We start from the raw sequence: 15721 nt of genomic DNA, 5'->3' as shown, positions 1-15721 counted from the left end.
ATGGTTACAAAAGTTCCCCCTTTAGAGATTAAAAAAAAAAAAAAAAAGAGTTCTTTCTCAAACTTTTCCCTTCTCTCTGTTTGCAAGCACTTATTAGTGCGTAGGCAGAGCTGTGTTCCTTCTGCAGCATTTTAACAGCCAAATGATTAACCCTCCCCTCTCCCATTCCTCCCTTTCTTCTAGTGGGACTGCTACATAAACTGCCCTTCAGGTACTTGACTAGCTAGCATCACTTTTGATACTATACATTTTTTCCCCATCATCTTAGACACATAAACAGAGACAGACTGAGACAGACATAGGAGCACAGAGAAGAGAGAAGAGGAAGTGAGAGAGGGAGGAAAAGAAGAAAGAATAGAAAATACCACCTGACCAATAAAAATAGAAAAGCAATGCCTCCTTTTCATTAGGAAGAATACTCATAGTCAACATGACCATTGACAACACCAAGAAGAAATATCTAGGGACCAATACATTTCCATTACCTCTTTAAGACACCAGCAGGATCATTTCCCCCATGCCTACCACCAACCTTGATTTTTTTTTTCTAAATAAAAAGTAAATTTTCTATAATAAGCAATTTGAAAAACGACGGACATATAAGATTTTTCTATCTTTCATGAATTATTCAGGTTCTAACCTCAATATTCTCCTGATTGCTAAATAGATGAATGTCTCAGAAACTGACGTGTCATTATTTTATCAAAATGAGAACACTGTTCCTAAAGAGTTTTTTTTAATGTTCATAGCAAATCAGATATGTGTTCAGAGACAAAGATGAGGAAAAGCTCCTAAAGTTCAATTTCATACAAAAAATCTCAGCAGTGTCTCAGTAAATATTTGTAGTTAAAAAAAATTTCCCTCAATTATAATCCTATTGGTATTCTTCTGATAATTTTCAAGTCAACACAAATAAAACTCCTGCTCTGGTACATTCAATTAGGTAACTGTCTTATGATTCAATAACATGAAAAGGTTAAAGAGGGATCACTTCCTTCGCCTATTCACCTCCGCATTTATTACATCATCACAATAATCAATTTAACTCAATACTTCCTAAGCTCATCTCAGAGTATGTAAAACATATGTCCTTGAGCATTCCCAGGTACGAGTGCTTCCCTGACACAACCAAAGCCTATGATACATAATTGATACTGATAGTCACGTTCAAAACAATTAGGTTTCATGTCCCTGAAGCATTTCAAGTTAGCAAAGCCTTTGTGACATTTACACAAACAGGAAGTTTCATTGACTTCCCCCAAGAATCCAGTAACTTTCAGAACCCACATTAAAGACCATACCTCTCAATTCCAAGTCCAAGGCTTTGTTAGTCATGATCAGAAAAAATAATAGTCACAGATTAGAGAGAGGAGGATGAAGAAATAGCAGAGTAAGATTTTTGTTTGTTTGGGTTTTTTTGGAGAGGTTTTCGCTATAGGGTGCATGCACTCGCCAGACAGACAGAGACAGAGAGACAGAAAGCGAGAAATCACTCCCCAGGGTGGATGGTCACGCCACAATCCCTTCTCCTTCATTCTCCTCTCGGGGTCTTGGGCATGCACGCACACGTGCCCGGCGTGAGTTCTAAGCCACCGGGTCCAGGATGCGAACCGTGGTCGACTATGTGGGAGTCCAGCGACATAGCCATTATGCTAACTGCTGGTTCCCCAGAGTAAGATATTTTCACAAGATGTCCTTGAAAGAAAGAAGGTACTTTCAGAACTGCATTCCATCTTCCTAGAGAAAAGGAAGCTAAGATAGAAGAACATGGGCAGAGGGAGCCCAATTTGTCTTCAGACCCTGGCTGATCACAAATTAAGCATTTTGTAAACTATAAATAACTACACAAATGAAAGTGAGCTCATCCAGCATAGCTCCTGGCATACCACAGGCACTCCCTAGGTCATTCATCTGTTATGTGTCTTGATGTCTCACTATATCATTATTTGAGAGACATCTATATCACTCACTGAGATCTTTAAAGGCAGTTTTAACTCTGTATTCCCCATTCATTCACTCAACAAAATACTTCAGAATCTACTTATGTGGAGACATAAGGGTGAGCAAAAGTTAGCAGAATCCCTGCCTACAAGTGAATCAAAAACTATTAGCACCATACAGTAAGTATTTCGGGTAATTTAGAATCACAGAGCAGAGGTATTTACCCACAATGTAGTAGTCAGGGAAAGCTTACTGGAGTGGAACCTTGAGCTGAGTTGAGAAGAACCAATAGGAATTAGCTAGAAGTTGAGAGGGAAAAAATTCCATGAACTCTATTATATTTGAAAACTGAATTAATACCTTACAACTTTATATAATCAGTTTAATAAATATATCCAATGGATTTCCAATTTAGAGCAGACATTTCACAAACTGAACATGCAATCTCTGCATTGGGAAAAAAAAGATCTTTGTTCATATAATGTTAAGTGACAATAAATACACTGCAAATGCAAGTATGATACATATGTTTCATATTCATTAGTTTGTATCAACCACAAGGAATTAATTGGATAATGTATATGTTTAGATATAAGTGAATACTTAATACTTCAAAGCATAGTTTCACTTAGGATGAAGCTTTGTGTATATCTTACTTTCTATTGATTTTCTTTAGATATAAAGATGATAGAAGATAATCTCCTTTCTCTCAAGGGAAATATTATTTTATTTTTTAAATTAATAAGGCATTGTCTTGAAGCAATTTTTACAAAGTTCAACTGGCCCGGTGATTTCGTAAGTGTTTGGCAAGAAATAAAGCCACCTCCTTCAAACTTGTTTTACTTGATATTCATTAAGGTTAATGATATCAAACCAGGAAAATATTGATTCTTAGTAAAGTCTACCATTGAAAGTTTGAGATTAGAAATTACTGTTGTGAGGCCAGCAGGTGACATAGTGGTTAGGGTACTGTACTCCAAAAGGCTAATCATGGTTTGAGTCCTAGACCTGGTGGCTTACTTTCTCTGTTTCCCTCTCTCTTTCACTGTCTCTGTCTCTATCTCTCTCTGGTGAATATGTGTATCTTATAGCAAATTTTAAAATAACAATCAAGTTAAATAAATCTTTTTTAAAAAAGAAATTACGGGAACCAGCAGTTAGCGTAATGGCTATGTCACTGGACTCCCATGTAGTCGACCACAGTTCGCGTCCCAGACCCGGTGGCTTAAAACTCATGCCAGGCGCGTGTGCGTGCGTGCCCAAGATCCCGAGAGGAGAATGGAGGAGAAGGGACTGCGGCATGACCATCCCCCCTGGGGGGTGATTTCCCGCTTTCTGTCTCTGTCTGTCTGTCTCTGTCTGTCTGGCGAGCAAATGCGCCCTATAGCAAAAAAACCTCTCAAAAAAAAAAAAAAAGAAGAAATTACTATCATAAATTACATGTACTAAGCCAGTACCTTAACCATTTAAATGCATTACTTTTATTTTGTTTACAATTGGGGGGGTCTCTAAAAGTGAAATATATTTGGTCTCTTTTCCTAGAATCTAAGCCCCTTGAGAGGAGACTTAATGTATCTCAGGCATGTAGTATGGTACCTAATAATTAAGAGATACAAAATAAGTATTTGTGGAATGAAAGAATAACCATGGTTCTAGTTATTTATTTTTCTTGATAGATTTTCTAAAAATCTATGCATATGATATGCATTCTTGTCCATATGAGAACCATATATAGATAGAATAACTGCAACATCCAGGGAGCAGCAGATGGCAGAATGGTTACATTGCTGGACTCCCATGTAGACAACCATGGATCAAGTCCTGGACCCAGCAACCTAAAAGTCATGCCTGGTGCATGTGCTTGACTGCACAAAATCTCAAGAAGAGAATGGAGAAGAAGGGATTGCAGTGTGGCCATTCTTGCAGGGGGTAATTTCTCACTTTCGTTTTCACTGTCTCTTTCTGTGTCTTACATGGTATGCGCCCTATAGCAAAAATCTCTCTTCAAAAATAAATAAATAAATAAATAAATAAATAAATAAAAACTATAACATCCAAACATACAATTAGTCTTCAAAAAATTCATAGTGTGTGCTATGAAAACCAGTGTGATTTCAATTTTTTATACCAATATTAATTCATACTTTTAATTCTATCTTTCCACAAACTTGAAGTATCCTCATGTACTTTTGCATATATAAAAAAGAGATGGATTAGTGGATAGAGCTGAAAATATTTGCAAGTAAAAATATTTTCACTGGCAAATGTGGTATGATGCAAGAAGACATGATTTCAAAGTCTTATCTGTAATGGAGAAGGTTAGTGTTTAGCTTAAGTGCTACAACCAGAGGATACTGCTGAAAGTAGGATTTTACCCTTATAAAAGAAAATTTAACAAATACAAGCATTTTTATTAATAACAGTAAATTATCAAATAGCTATTAGATGAAGTACCATGGGAGATAATTCATAAATATTTCTGATGGTCATTACACACTTCAGAAAGAAATTATAATTCCCATTTTAAGGATAGAAGTTTTCTGAGGTTATATAACCTAGGTGACTCCAACCCAGAGTACAAAGTTTATGTAGTTCCAGTTTCATAATCTCTCAAATTCCATGGCAGTTTCTCTTCCTTGGGTCCAACCTGGGGACCCAGGGTGTGTGGTACAAAAAAAAAAATTTTTTCTAGGTAAAGTTATCCTGGACTTCATGCAGGGTGTCTATATTTTGGAACTTCCTAAAAAGATAGGTGACTCTCTGGAATTCTGTACTGAGACCTCTTGTAGCTTGAAACCATCTTCAGAGCAACCTCAGAAGGAGTGGATTCCACATAGAAAGATCAGCTCCAAGAGAAATAACAGAAGAAATCCACCCACCTGTACTCCCATCCCCGTCTGTTTGTTCCCCATATACCCAGGACAGCAAGCACACGCATGACATCTGCAAAGCTTGTTAGCTTAGTAAAAAAAAAAAAAAAAATAGACTGCAGGCAGGTCATGGCAAAATGCCTGCCCTCATTTACAAATTCTCCAGAGGCAAGTAGAAAATTAGGATCAACCAGAAAAGGAATGATTTTTTTCAGAGATTCTAGATAAAAAATATCAGCATAGTACTTAATCCAGAAAACAATTCATGAAAAGCAGGAGTCTACATATTCTATACAAGTTAAATGTGATCTTTATAAAAGAAATACAAAAATTAAATTTTTGATTAAACCAATTGCTATAGAAATCATGAAATTTTCATTTTTAATCTACCTTTGTACCATGGCTTTCAATTGTATAGATCTGAATTATTTATCACTTTTGTTTATTTAAGTGCACTGGAACATAGCAAATTGATAACTATGTAGCTCTCCCAGATATTATTATCATGAAACTCTAAACAACCTTTAAAATTTAGGTAACTTTGAGTAATAAGCTACAAATGGTGAAAACCTTCAATAAAACTTCTGTTTCCCTAACAAAGTTTATATAAACTTTTTTGAAAAGTACATTCCTTATAAGGTTCAGTTTTTCCTACTGTTATACAATGCTGTGAGTTGAGTACATTCCAAAAATCTAAATAGCTGTTTCCAAGCTACAAATCTATTGTAAAAAGTTATGGTCTCAAACACAGTTTTGTTTTCAAGTTAATATAAATAGCCTCTGCAGGATTACTATATGCCCTTCTCAAACTCGACCTTTGTACTTTCCAATCACACTAATCTGTTACCTGTTTCTCAAATACAGTATTTCATTCTAATTCTTAGGACCTTGAATTTCTTGTTCCCACTTACGAAAACTCTTACAGCCTAGATCTTCACACAGTTGGGTCTTTCTCACCATTCAGGTCTCTCTTCATATGTTACCACTACAGTAAGATCTTACCAAATTGACCTCCCCTAGTTAAATTGGATTCCTTTCCATAATTCCTAATATGATCCTGGCTCATTTCTTCCATAGCAATGATCACAATTAGAAATTATCTTCTTTATTCTTCTCTTACTATCTCCCCTACTTGACAATAACTTATGAGATCAAAAGTCTTACCTATGGCTATATTGCCAGTGTTTAGAATATAACAGATCTAAATACTTCTCTGAATTAAGGGAAAAAAAAAAGTGCCATCACAAGGAAACTCTTTCCTTTTGTTTTAAATTAAGCTAGAGCAGAAGCAGTAATCCAACGTGAAATTTGCGGTCAATGGTATTCAGTATAGCTTGGTTTCTAAAGATGTGATTTACGCTAACTGCTTTATGTATAAATATGTAAAATAAATAGCAGATTTCTGATTCAACATGAACTTTCCTAAAATATTTTATTTATTATTTTAAAATAATTTGGTCATGTCTACTTGAGGTATAAAACATGGTGTTGCAGTATACGTATAAATAGTAAAAAGTTTAGTATAGTGAAGCAAATTAACAAATCCACAAACTCACAGTCATTCATTTTATCCATTTTGTGTTTGTTTTGTGGCAAGAGTAGTTAAATATACTCCTTTAGCATGAATTACATATACAGCACAATTTTATCACCTGTAGTTCTCATGTTGTGTATTTGACCTCCAGACTTGTTCATTTTACACATCTGCTACCTAGTATACTCTGACCTACTTCTCCGCATTTTTTCCTCCCCACCCCTAGTAACCACTTTTTTGTTCTCTCTTTTGTATATTTGTTTCTTTGATTTTTTTTGGGGGGGGGATTCCACATATAATTTAGGTCACACAATCGTTTTTTCTTTGTACTGGCTTATTTTACTTAGCACTACATCCTTCAAGTTCATCCACGTTGAAGCAAATGGAAAGGTCTGACTCTTTTTTAGGGCTGAATAATATTCCATTATACTATAATAATATTCCACTGTATACATGCCACTTTTTAAATCCATCCATTTATTGATGGACATTTAGGCTGTTTCTATATCTTGGCTATTGTGAATAACACTTCAGTGAACACTGACATACCGATATACTGTCTTTACAAGGTGATAATTTCAGTTCCTTTGGGAATATTCCCAGAAGACAGATTCCTGGGTCATATGCTATTAACAGTTCTATTTTTCATTCCTTTAGAAACATCCATGTTACTTTTTAAACTGGCTATCGGGACCATGCAGTCAAAATAGGCTGAGTATAAAGGAGCTGCCTCCCATACCTAAATCAAGGACTGGGCTGGGAAGAAACTGTGAGCAAGGTCAACAGTCTAAGAGTTCCGATTCTCCTTTCTGTAGTGTTTGTTTTGCTTTAGAGATTGCCAGTAAGTAAATACATAGATATTTGGATTGATTAACTTAAAATAGTTTTAAGAATATGTCAGAATTGATAACACAAAAATCTGATCTCCTGCAATACTGGTACAGACAGTACAGTCATTGATATGATATTTAATAGGCAGAACATTGACCCCGAGGCAAAGATACTCAAAGATAAAGCACAATATCTTCATCAGCCTGCAAATGAGGAGTAATTACAGACTGTGCTTTAAATTAGTAAACCAAATTTATCAGTATTAACCACAGTACTCCTTTAAAAAGAAAATATCCTTTCTACATGGACTCCAGATACTTAGTAATTGCTTTTATACTTTTGCTGACATTGAAAAATAGAAAATATACCCAGCACTAAAATAATTTGAATATCATAGGTTTAATAAAAGGAATAGCCCCACAATATTCAAATTCACCCAGATAGAATGAGCTACCTTGAGAGGTAGTAAATATCATTAAACAAGTTTTTCAATAAATTATGGATTCTCCCTTTAGTATGGTGGCAGTAGAGGAAATTTAAAACAGGAAAGTCATTGCTCTGGAATACCATTAAAATTAAACCTCTAATTCTATGATATTTAAAAGTTTTATTTCCTAAGATTAGAACAGAATCACCACTTTATCATTGTAATAAGCAACATTTAACATTAAATTGATAATCTTTTCTACTTCTAAATATAGAGTTCAAAACTGTTCTGATTACATTGTTATGTGATTGATCTATAGAACTTTGTTATCTTGAAAAACTGCAACTCTGTATCAACTAAATGCTAATTTTTGCTACCCAATCATCCAGCTCTAAGTAACCACCTTTCGAAATTCTGTTCCTGTGAGTTTAGCACCTTTAGATGCTTCACTGAGTGCAATACCATATTTTTCCTTTGTGACAGCTTATTTTGCATAGCATAACATCTTCCACGCTCATTCATGCTGTAGTATGAGACAGTATTTCTTTCTTTTTTAAGGCTATGTAATATTCCTTTATGTATACACTTATATCACATTCTTTATTCATCGGTTGATAGACATTTGCATTGCTTCCTTTTCTTGGCTATTATGCACAATGCTGTGATAAACATAGGTGTGCAATAGCTCCTCAAATTTTAAATTCTTTTGGATACATATCCAGAAGTGGGAATGCTAGCTTATGAGGTAGTTATATTTTTAATTTTTTAAAAAGCTCCTATTGCCTTTCATGATGACTATACCATTTTACATTCTCAATGAACAATGTACAAAGGTTACGATTTATTCACATTCTTGCCAACATTAGCTATTTTCTGTCCTTGTGACAGTCAACATCTCATGAATATAAAATAGAGCTTTGTCATTTCTTTTATAATTAGTAGTTTATGAGTGTTTTGTTTTGTTTTGTTTTCCAGAGAGAATGTGTACTCACCAGAGAGATACAGAGAGACAGAGTGGAAGAGGAAGAAAGCAACCCCCAGTAGGGAATGGTCATGTTGCAATCCGTTCTCCTCCATTTCTCCATTCTGTAAGGATCTGGGGCACACACAGAGAAATGCCCAGTATTGTTTCAAGTCTCCAGGGAATCTGAACTGCATATGCCATATGGGATCCAACTCCCTTAATCAGAAGGCCACAGAGCTAGCTCTGTTGTACATCTTTTCATAGGTGTGTTGGCCACTCATATATCTTCTTTAGGGAATTGCTTATTGAAGTTCTTTGTTCAATTTAAATTTCATTATTTTTGTTGTTGTTGTTGTCTTATAATTTCTTCACATATTCTGGATATTAATACCTTATCAGATTGAAAACATTTTCTTATCACTTGCAAACTTTTTCTCCAATTCCATTAATTATGTTTTTACTTTTTTTTTGACATGCAGAAGTCTTTAAGTTTGATATAGTCTCATTTGTTTATTTCTACTTTTGTTGTTTATGCTTTTGGTATCATATCTGAGAAATCATTGTCAAATTTAATATCCTGAGCAACATTGGAATCCTCTAAAATAAATAATTTCTCTATTTAACCAAAATGTTATAAATGTATTATAACTTAAAAACGACCTAAAATGATCTAATCAAAATATCTTACTTTATATTGGGAAACTGAGGCATAGATGGGCTGCAGAATTTGCTCAATAACATCCAGAGAGTAATAAAGATAATAACCCAAGTTCTCCAGCTTCTATTAATGACTTATTCCTATACCATGCTTTCTTCCCATTCTGATACATTTCCTACAGGTACTACCTGGTTACCTCTGTTCTTGTTAAAAGTGATCTTACTGGGGGCAAGCAGGTTGCATGGTGGTTAAGGTGTTGTATTCTCACATGGCTAACCATGGTTCGAGTCCCAGACTCAGTGGCTTGAAAAATCACACGAGACACATGTACATGCATGCCCAAAATCCCATGAGGAGGATGGAGGAGAAGGAATTGTGGCAAGGGTATACCACCCAGGGGAGGGGGTGATTATTCACTTTCCCTCTCACTATCTTTCTCTTCAGTAAACTGGGAATGCTAGCTTATGAGGTAGTTATATTTTTAATTTTTTAAAAAGCTCCTATTGCCTTTCATGATGACTATACCATTTTACATTCTCAATGAACAATGTACAAAGGTTACGATTTATTCACATTCTTGCCAACATTAGCTATTTTCTGTCCTTGTGACAGTCAACATCTCATGAATATAAAATAGAGCTTTGTCATTTCTTTTATAATTAGTAGTTTATGAGTGTTTTGTTTTGTTTTGTTTTCCAGAGAGAATGTGTACTCACCAGAGAGATACAGAGAGACAGAGTGGAAGAGGAAGAAAGCAACCCCCAGTAGGGAATGGTCATGTTGCAATCCGTTCTCCTCCATTTCTCCATTCTGTAAGGATCTGGGGCACACACAGAGAAATGCCCAGTATTGTTTCAAGTCTCCAGGGAATCTGAACTGCATATGCCATATGGGATCCAACTCCCTTAATCAGAAGGCCACAGAGCTAGCTCTGTTGTACATCTTTTCATAGGTGTGTTGGCCACTCATATATCTTCTTTAGGGAATTGCTTATTGAAGTTCTTTGTTCAATTTAAATTTCATTATTTTTGTTGTTGTTGTTGTCTTATAATTTCTTCACATATTCTGGATATTAATACCTTATCAGATTGAAAACATTTTCTTATCACTTGCAAACTTTTTCTCCAATTCCATTAATTATGTTTTTACTTTTTTTTTGACATGCAGAAGTCTTTAAGTTTGATATAGTCTCATTTGTTTATTTCTACTTTTGTTGTTTATGCTTTTGGTATCATATCTGAGAAATCATTGTCAAATTTAATATCCTGAGCAACATTGGAATCCTCTAAAATAAATAATTTCTCTATTTAACCAAAATGTTATAAATGTATTATAACTTAAAAACGACCTAAAATGATCTAATCAAAATATCTTACTTTATATTGGGAAACTGAGGCATAGATGGGCTGCAGAATTTGCTCAATAACATCCAGAGAGTAATAAAGATAATAACCCAAGTTCTCCAGCTTCTATTAATGACTTATTCCTATACCATGCTTTCTTCCCATTCTGATACATTTCCTACAGGTACTACCTGGTTACCTCTGTTCTTGTTAAAAGTGATCTTACTGGGGGCAAGCAGGTTGCATGGTGGTTAAGGTGTTGTATTCTCACATGGCTAACCATGGTTCGAGTCCCAGACTCAGTGGCTTGAAAAATCACACGAGACACATGTACATGCATGCCCAAAATCCCATGAGGAGGATGGAGGAGAAGGAATTGTGGCAAGGGTATACCACCCAGGGGAGGGGGTGATTATTCACTTTCCCTCTCACTATCTTTCTCTTCAGTAAACAAACACACCCTACAGCAAAAAAAAAAAAAAAAAAAGTGACCTAATTTTTGGCCCTATCCATTGTGGTTCTTACATAGTATCCAGCTAGTCCTTTTATCAACCAGTTATAACTCATAAGATTGGCTCAGTCTCTTTTCTGCTAAAAAAAATTGGAATTAGGATGTCAAACAATTAAAATTTTATTTAAAACAAAGTATTTTTAAGAAGCATTTAGTACTCTGGTCATATCTCCAAATTATGTAATATCTAGAACATTTACCAGTCAATCCTTTCATGTATAACGATTTCACTTGATCTTTATTGCACCCCTGCACAATAGGCACCATAAGTATTACCTCATTTTACAAATAAAAATATAAATGATTTAATCCGCTTGAGGTCACAAGACTAATTAGTGATAGAACCAAGATACAAACTTTTATCTCTGACTTTGGATCTTTTGCCCTCTTCGTTCATCACAGTATTCTGCTTTTGATATCACACTTAGTTCTCAAACAAAATGTCCATCTCTTCTCAAAGTATTTCTTCTTAGTTATTCTCCTGTTTCATAATTGGACTCTTCTCTTGGCTTGCCCCCACACCTCGTTCAAGTAGGCAGTGATCTAACCTAGAGCTCAGGGCTAAATTTGGTGATGGAGATGGGGGAGGGGAACACACATGAGGGGAGGGAAGGACTAAGAAAGCTGGAAGCCAAGCCAAAGCCACCAATACCTACTCAGATCGGCAAGTTGCAATTGGGATTATAAAACAGTGAAGAAAAACAGAGAAGAACAGATAGAAATTGGGAAACCTCTAATGTTAAGATCCTTGAAGCACTCAGACAAGAGTAGAGGAGAGATTTTGTCACAGAATGACCAGAAACTACTGCAGAGGCATGAGAAATCAGGGAAATATCTCTCCCATAAGTGAAAAGAACAATCCTTCACCATCCACAGACAGTACAGTGGAACTCATGGAAATGCCTGAGAGAGAATTCAGAATATTCATACTGACAAAACTAAATGAGATTCAAGAGCTGAGAAACAATGAACTGCAGAGATACAGGAGAAAAGAGATGAGTTTCAGGAGGTGAGGAAGTTCTGGCACAATCTGAAAGAGGAACTATACACAATAAGAAAGAATCAAATGGAGATGTGAGAGATGAAGGCTGCATAACAGGAAATCAAAACCTCCCTTAAAAGTATTAAAAGCATATATTAGTCCATGCAAAAGATCAAATCTTGGAGGTTGAAGGCAAAATCTCTGACCTAGAGGGGAAAAAATAACTAAAAAAAAAATCAGAAAACTATACAAAAAAATACTAGATACCATTAAGTGCCCAAACATTTGGATAATTGGTATCCCAGAAGGTGAAGAAACTAATAAGGGCATTGATATTCTATTCCACAAAATCCTGGAAGAAAACTTTCCAAATCTAGAGAGGCATTCAAATATCCAGACCTAAGAAATACAAATGACCCCTAATAGAAACAACCCAAGAAGATCTTCTTCAAAGAACATCACAGCCAGATTCATAAAATGCACAAAGACAAGATACTAAAATTGGCAAGAGAGAAACGTCAGGTTACTTATAAAGGTTATCCCAGCAAGTTAACATCAGACCTCTCATCAGAAACAATGCGAGCAAGGAAAGAATAGGAAAATATTTTCAAAGTGTTAAGTGAAAATCAGTTTCGACAAAGAATACTATACCTGGCAAAATTATCCTTCATATGGGAAGACGAAAACATTCTCAGGTAAACAAAACCAGAAAGAATTTCCCAGCCCCTGACCAGCTCTTCAATAAGTTCTGAAAGGAGTGCTTAACCAGAAAAATTAAAGACACACACACACAAATAAAATAAACAGCAACCAAGAAAATGACCAACGTAATGCTAGGGACAAGAAATATCAAAAGTAACATTGAACGTTAACTTCCAGGAATTAAATGGAAAGATGGGACCACAGTAACACTGCAATTCAACAGAAGAAAGATTACATCAAACTGAACTGGTGAAATAGAAATTTATGGCTTTTGAGTAAAACATTACTATTTCTTTACTATGCTTTGTTTTCCCAGTTTAAGGATTTTGCTTTCTTTTGAGTTGTTGATAGTTGTAGCAATGTGTTAAAATGTTTTTTCTTCTCATTTGTTTGTTTCTTTAAATAAAGATATAAACTTTTCTCCCTTTCTGACCCCTCTGGAATTGAAAAATATTTGGAAGTTTTCTTATTTTGTGGCAGAATAATTATTTGCATAAATTCAATAATACCTCTTGCTTTGAATCAGAAATTAGAACTACTAATTATTGGACAAGCCTTTGACTGCTATGTTGTATCTGAAGATTAAACCAGAAAACTATGGAACTAAGGTAGATCTCAAGTAAACCAACAGAAGCTTTTGGAAAGATGGCCTGGCACCATAAATTGTTCTGCCTGGCAGAGAGGATTAGAGAAACTATATGAAAGAATTCACACCATAAAATAACCTGGGCTTTTCCAGCTCAGTGTTGTAATCAGTAGAGATTGCAAAAGAGCAGCCACAACCAGAGGATTATCTTTTTTTTTGTTCCAGAGAGATTTTTTGGTATAGGGTGCATGTGCTCGCCAGGAAGAGAGAGATAGAGAGACAGAAAGTTAGAAATCACCCCCCAGGGGGATGGCCACGCTGTAATCCCTTCTCCTCCATTCTCCTCTCAGGATCTTGGACACACACACACACACGTGCCCAGTGTGAGTTTAAGTAACCATGCCCAGGGCTCGAACCACGGTAGACTACATGGGAGTCCAGTGAAATAGCATTACGCCAACTGCTGGTCCCCCAGAGGATTATCTTGAGAAAGACTTTGAATGAAGAAAAAGAGACTGATCTTTGCTAGCAGATGGTATATAAAAAATACTTGGTAGGCAGGACTGAATTGAGAAGGTTCATATGTGAATCGTGTGCTGGGTATTTGCTTTTCAACAGTTGGAGTAGTTGACATGTAAATATTTTCTCAAAAACCATACTGTCTCTGTTATAGAGTCACAAACAAAATTATAACCAATATCTCAAACATTATCTTTAAAATTCAGTTTCACAAAATTTCGAAAGTTTTTTTATTAACTGTAAAGAACTATGGAGTATCAAGAAAAACTTTTTGATACGTAAAGTAAGTGTGAAAAAATGTAAAAATAAATAAATAAATAAATGGTGGGGAAAAAAGGTCATAATTGAATTTACTCTCTTTACCCATTAGCCTTCCTTCTAAATATTCATATTTTTGTTCTGATATCACTCAACTCTCAACCTTTTTAGTAACTAAGTACCATAAATTATTTAACTCCCTTCTTTTTCTATGAATTTCTTAAAAGTCCTCATTGTTTCTCACCAGGCCTCTGGAATATCAAATATCTAAGCTTTACTTTTTGCATGTTAGATTTATTTAAACATAGAACATATACCTAACAACACTTCCAATTATTTAAAATGGTTCAAAGAAAATAAAAAGAACAAAATAAAAATAAAGTGAAGGCCACATTAAACATAAAGTATTCATGAATAAAGATTTAAACCTATTAGTGATGTTTTTATTTTTACTTTCCAAATTTTAATAAAAATAACACCTCAACAAAAGTAAAACTTGCAATTCATTTTAATAAAATGGAAGTCGAGTATTTTCTAGGCAGTACTAAACATGTTCAGTTTAGTACTCATTCAGTTTCTCATAAGTATCCTATAAGATAAAGACACTGAAGCTTTTGGGACCAGCAGTTAGCGAAATGGCTATGTTGCTGGACTCTCATAGTCGACTGCGGTTCGACCTGGTGGCTTAAACTCACGCCAGGTGCCTGTGTGTGCATGCCCAAGAAGGGATTGCAGCGTGGCCATCCCCCCTGGGGGGTGATTTCTCACTTTCTGCCTCCCTGTCTCTCTCCATCTTTCTGGCAAGCACATACGTCCTACAGCAAAAACCTCTCCAAAAAAATATATATATATATACACTGAAGCTTTTGAAACTTAAGTAGCAAAAGCTAGGACTATGCTTTCCTGTGATAAAAACACAAAAGCTTTTGGGACCAGCTGTTGGTGTAATGGCTATGTCTCTTGACTCCCATGTAGTCGACCACAGTTCACGTCCCGGACCTGGTGGCTTAAAACTCACACCGGGCACATGTGCGTGCATGCCCAAGATCCCGAGAGAAGAGTGGAAGAGAAGGGATTGCGGCGGGGCCATCCCCCTAGGTGTTGATTTCTCATTTTCTGTCTCTCTGTATGTCTGGCGAGCTCACGTGCCCCATAGCAAAAACCTCTCCCCCCCACAATCTCCCCCAAAAAAACACAAAAGTTTTTCTAATGTATTTTTTCAGGAAGCAAAAATACAAATATCCTCATGGACATCTAGGAAGTCTAAAAATTTGTATTCTAAGTATTCATGAATCCAGCAAGGACATCCATACCTCTCACTTCACCTTTTCCCAAAAAAACAGTGCCACTGCCAAATTAGATAACTTCCTTTCCTGAAAGCATATTTAGCCTATTATAGCTGTATCAGATAGTTTAAATAATATTTTGCATGTTTAAAAAAAGAAAGAAAAAAACCTCTCTCAAGAGAAGGAACATAAAGTAGCTAACAAAATGCTTGTGTGATCACTTGCAATTTAAGACTGCACCAAAACGCAGATCCAAAAATGAAATACAGGATTGTTCAATGTGATACACATTCAGTGTCAGTTCAGTAA

The sequence above is a fragment of the Tupaia chinensis genome, unplaced genomic scaffold (genome assembly GCF_000334495.1).
Source record: "Tupaia chinensis unplaced genomic scaffold, TupChi_1.0 Scaffold000139_1, whole genome shotgun sequence".
In the NCBI taxonomy this organism is placed as follows: Eukaryota; Metazoa; Chordata; class Mammalia; order Scandentia; family Tupaiidae; genus Tupaia; species Tupaia belangeri.
Note: the sequence above shows the minus strand (reverse complement) of the source record.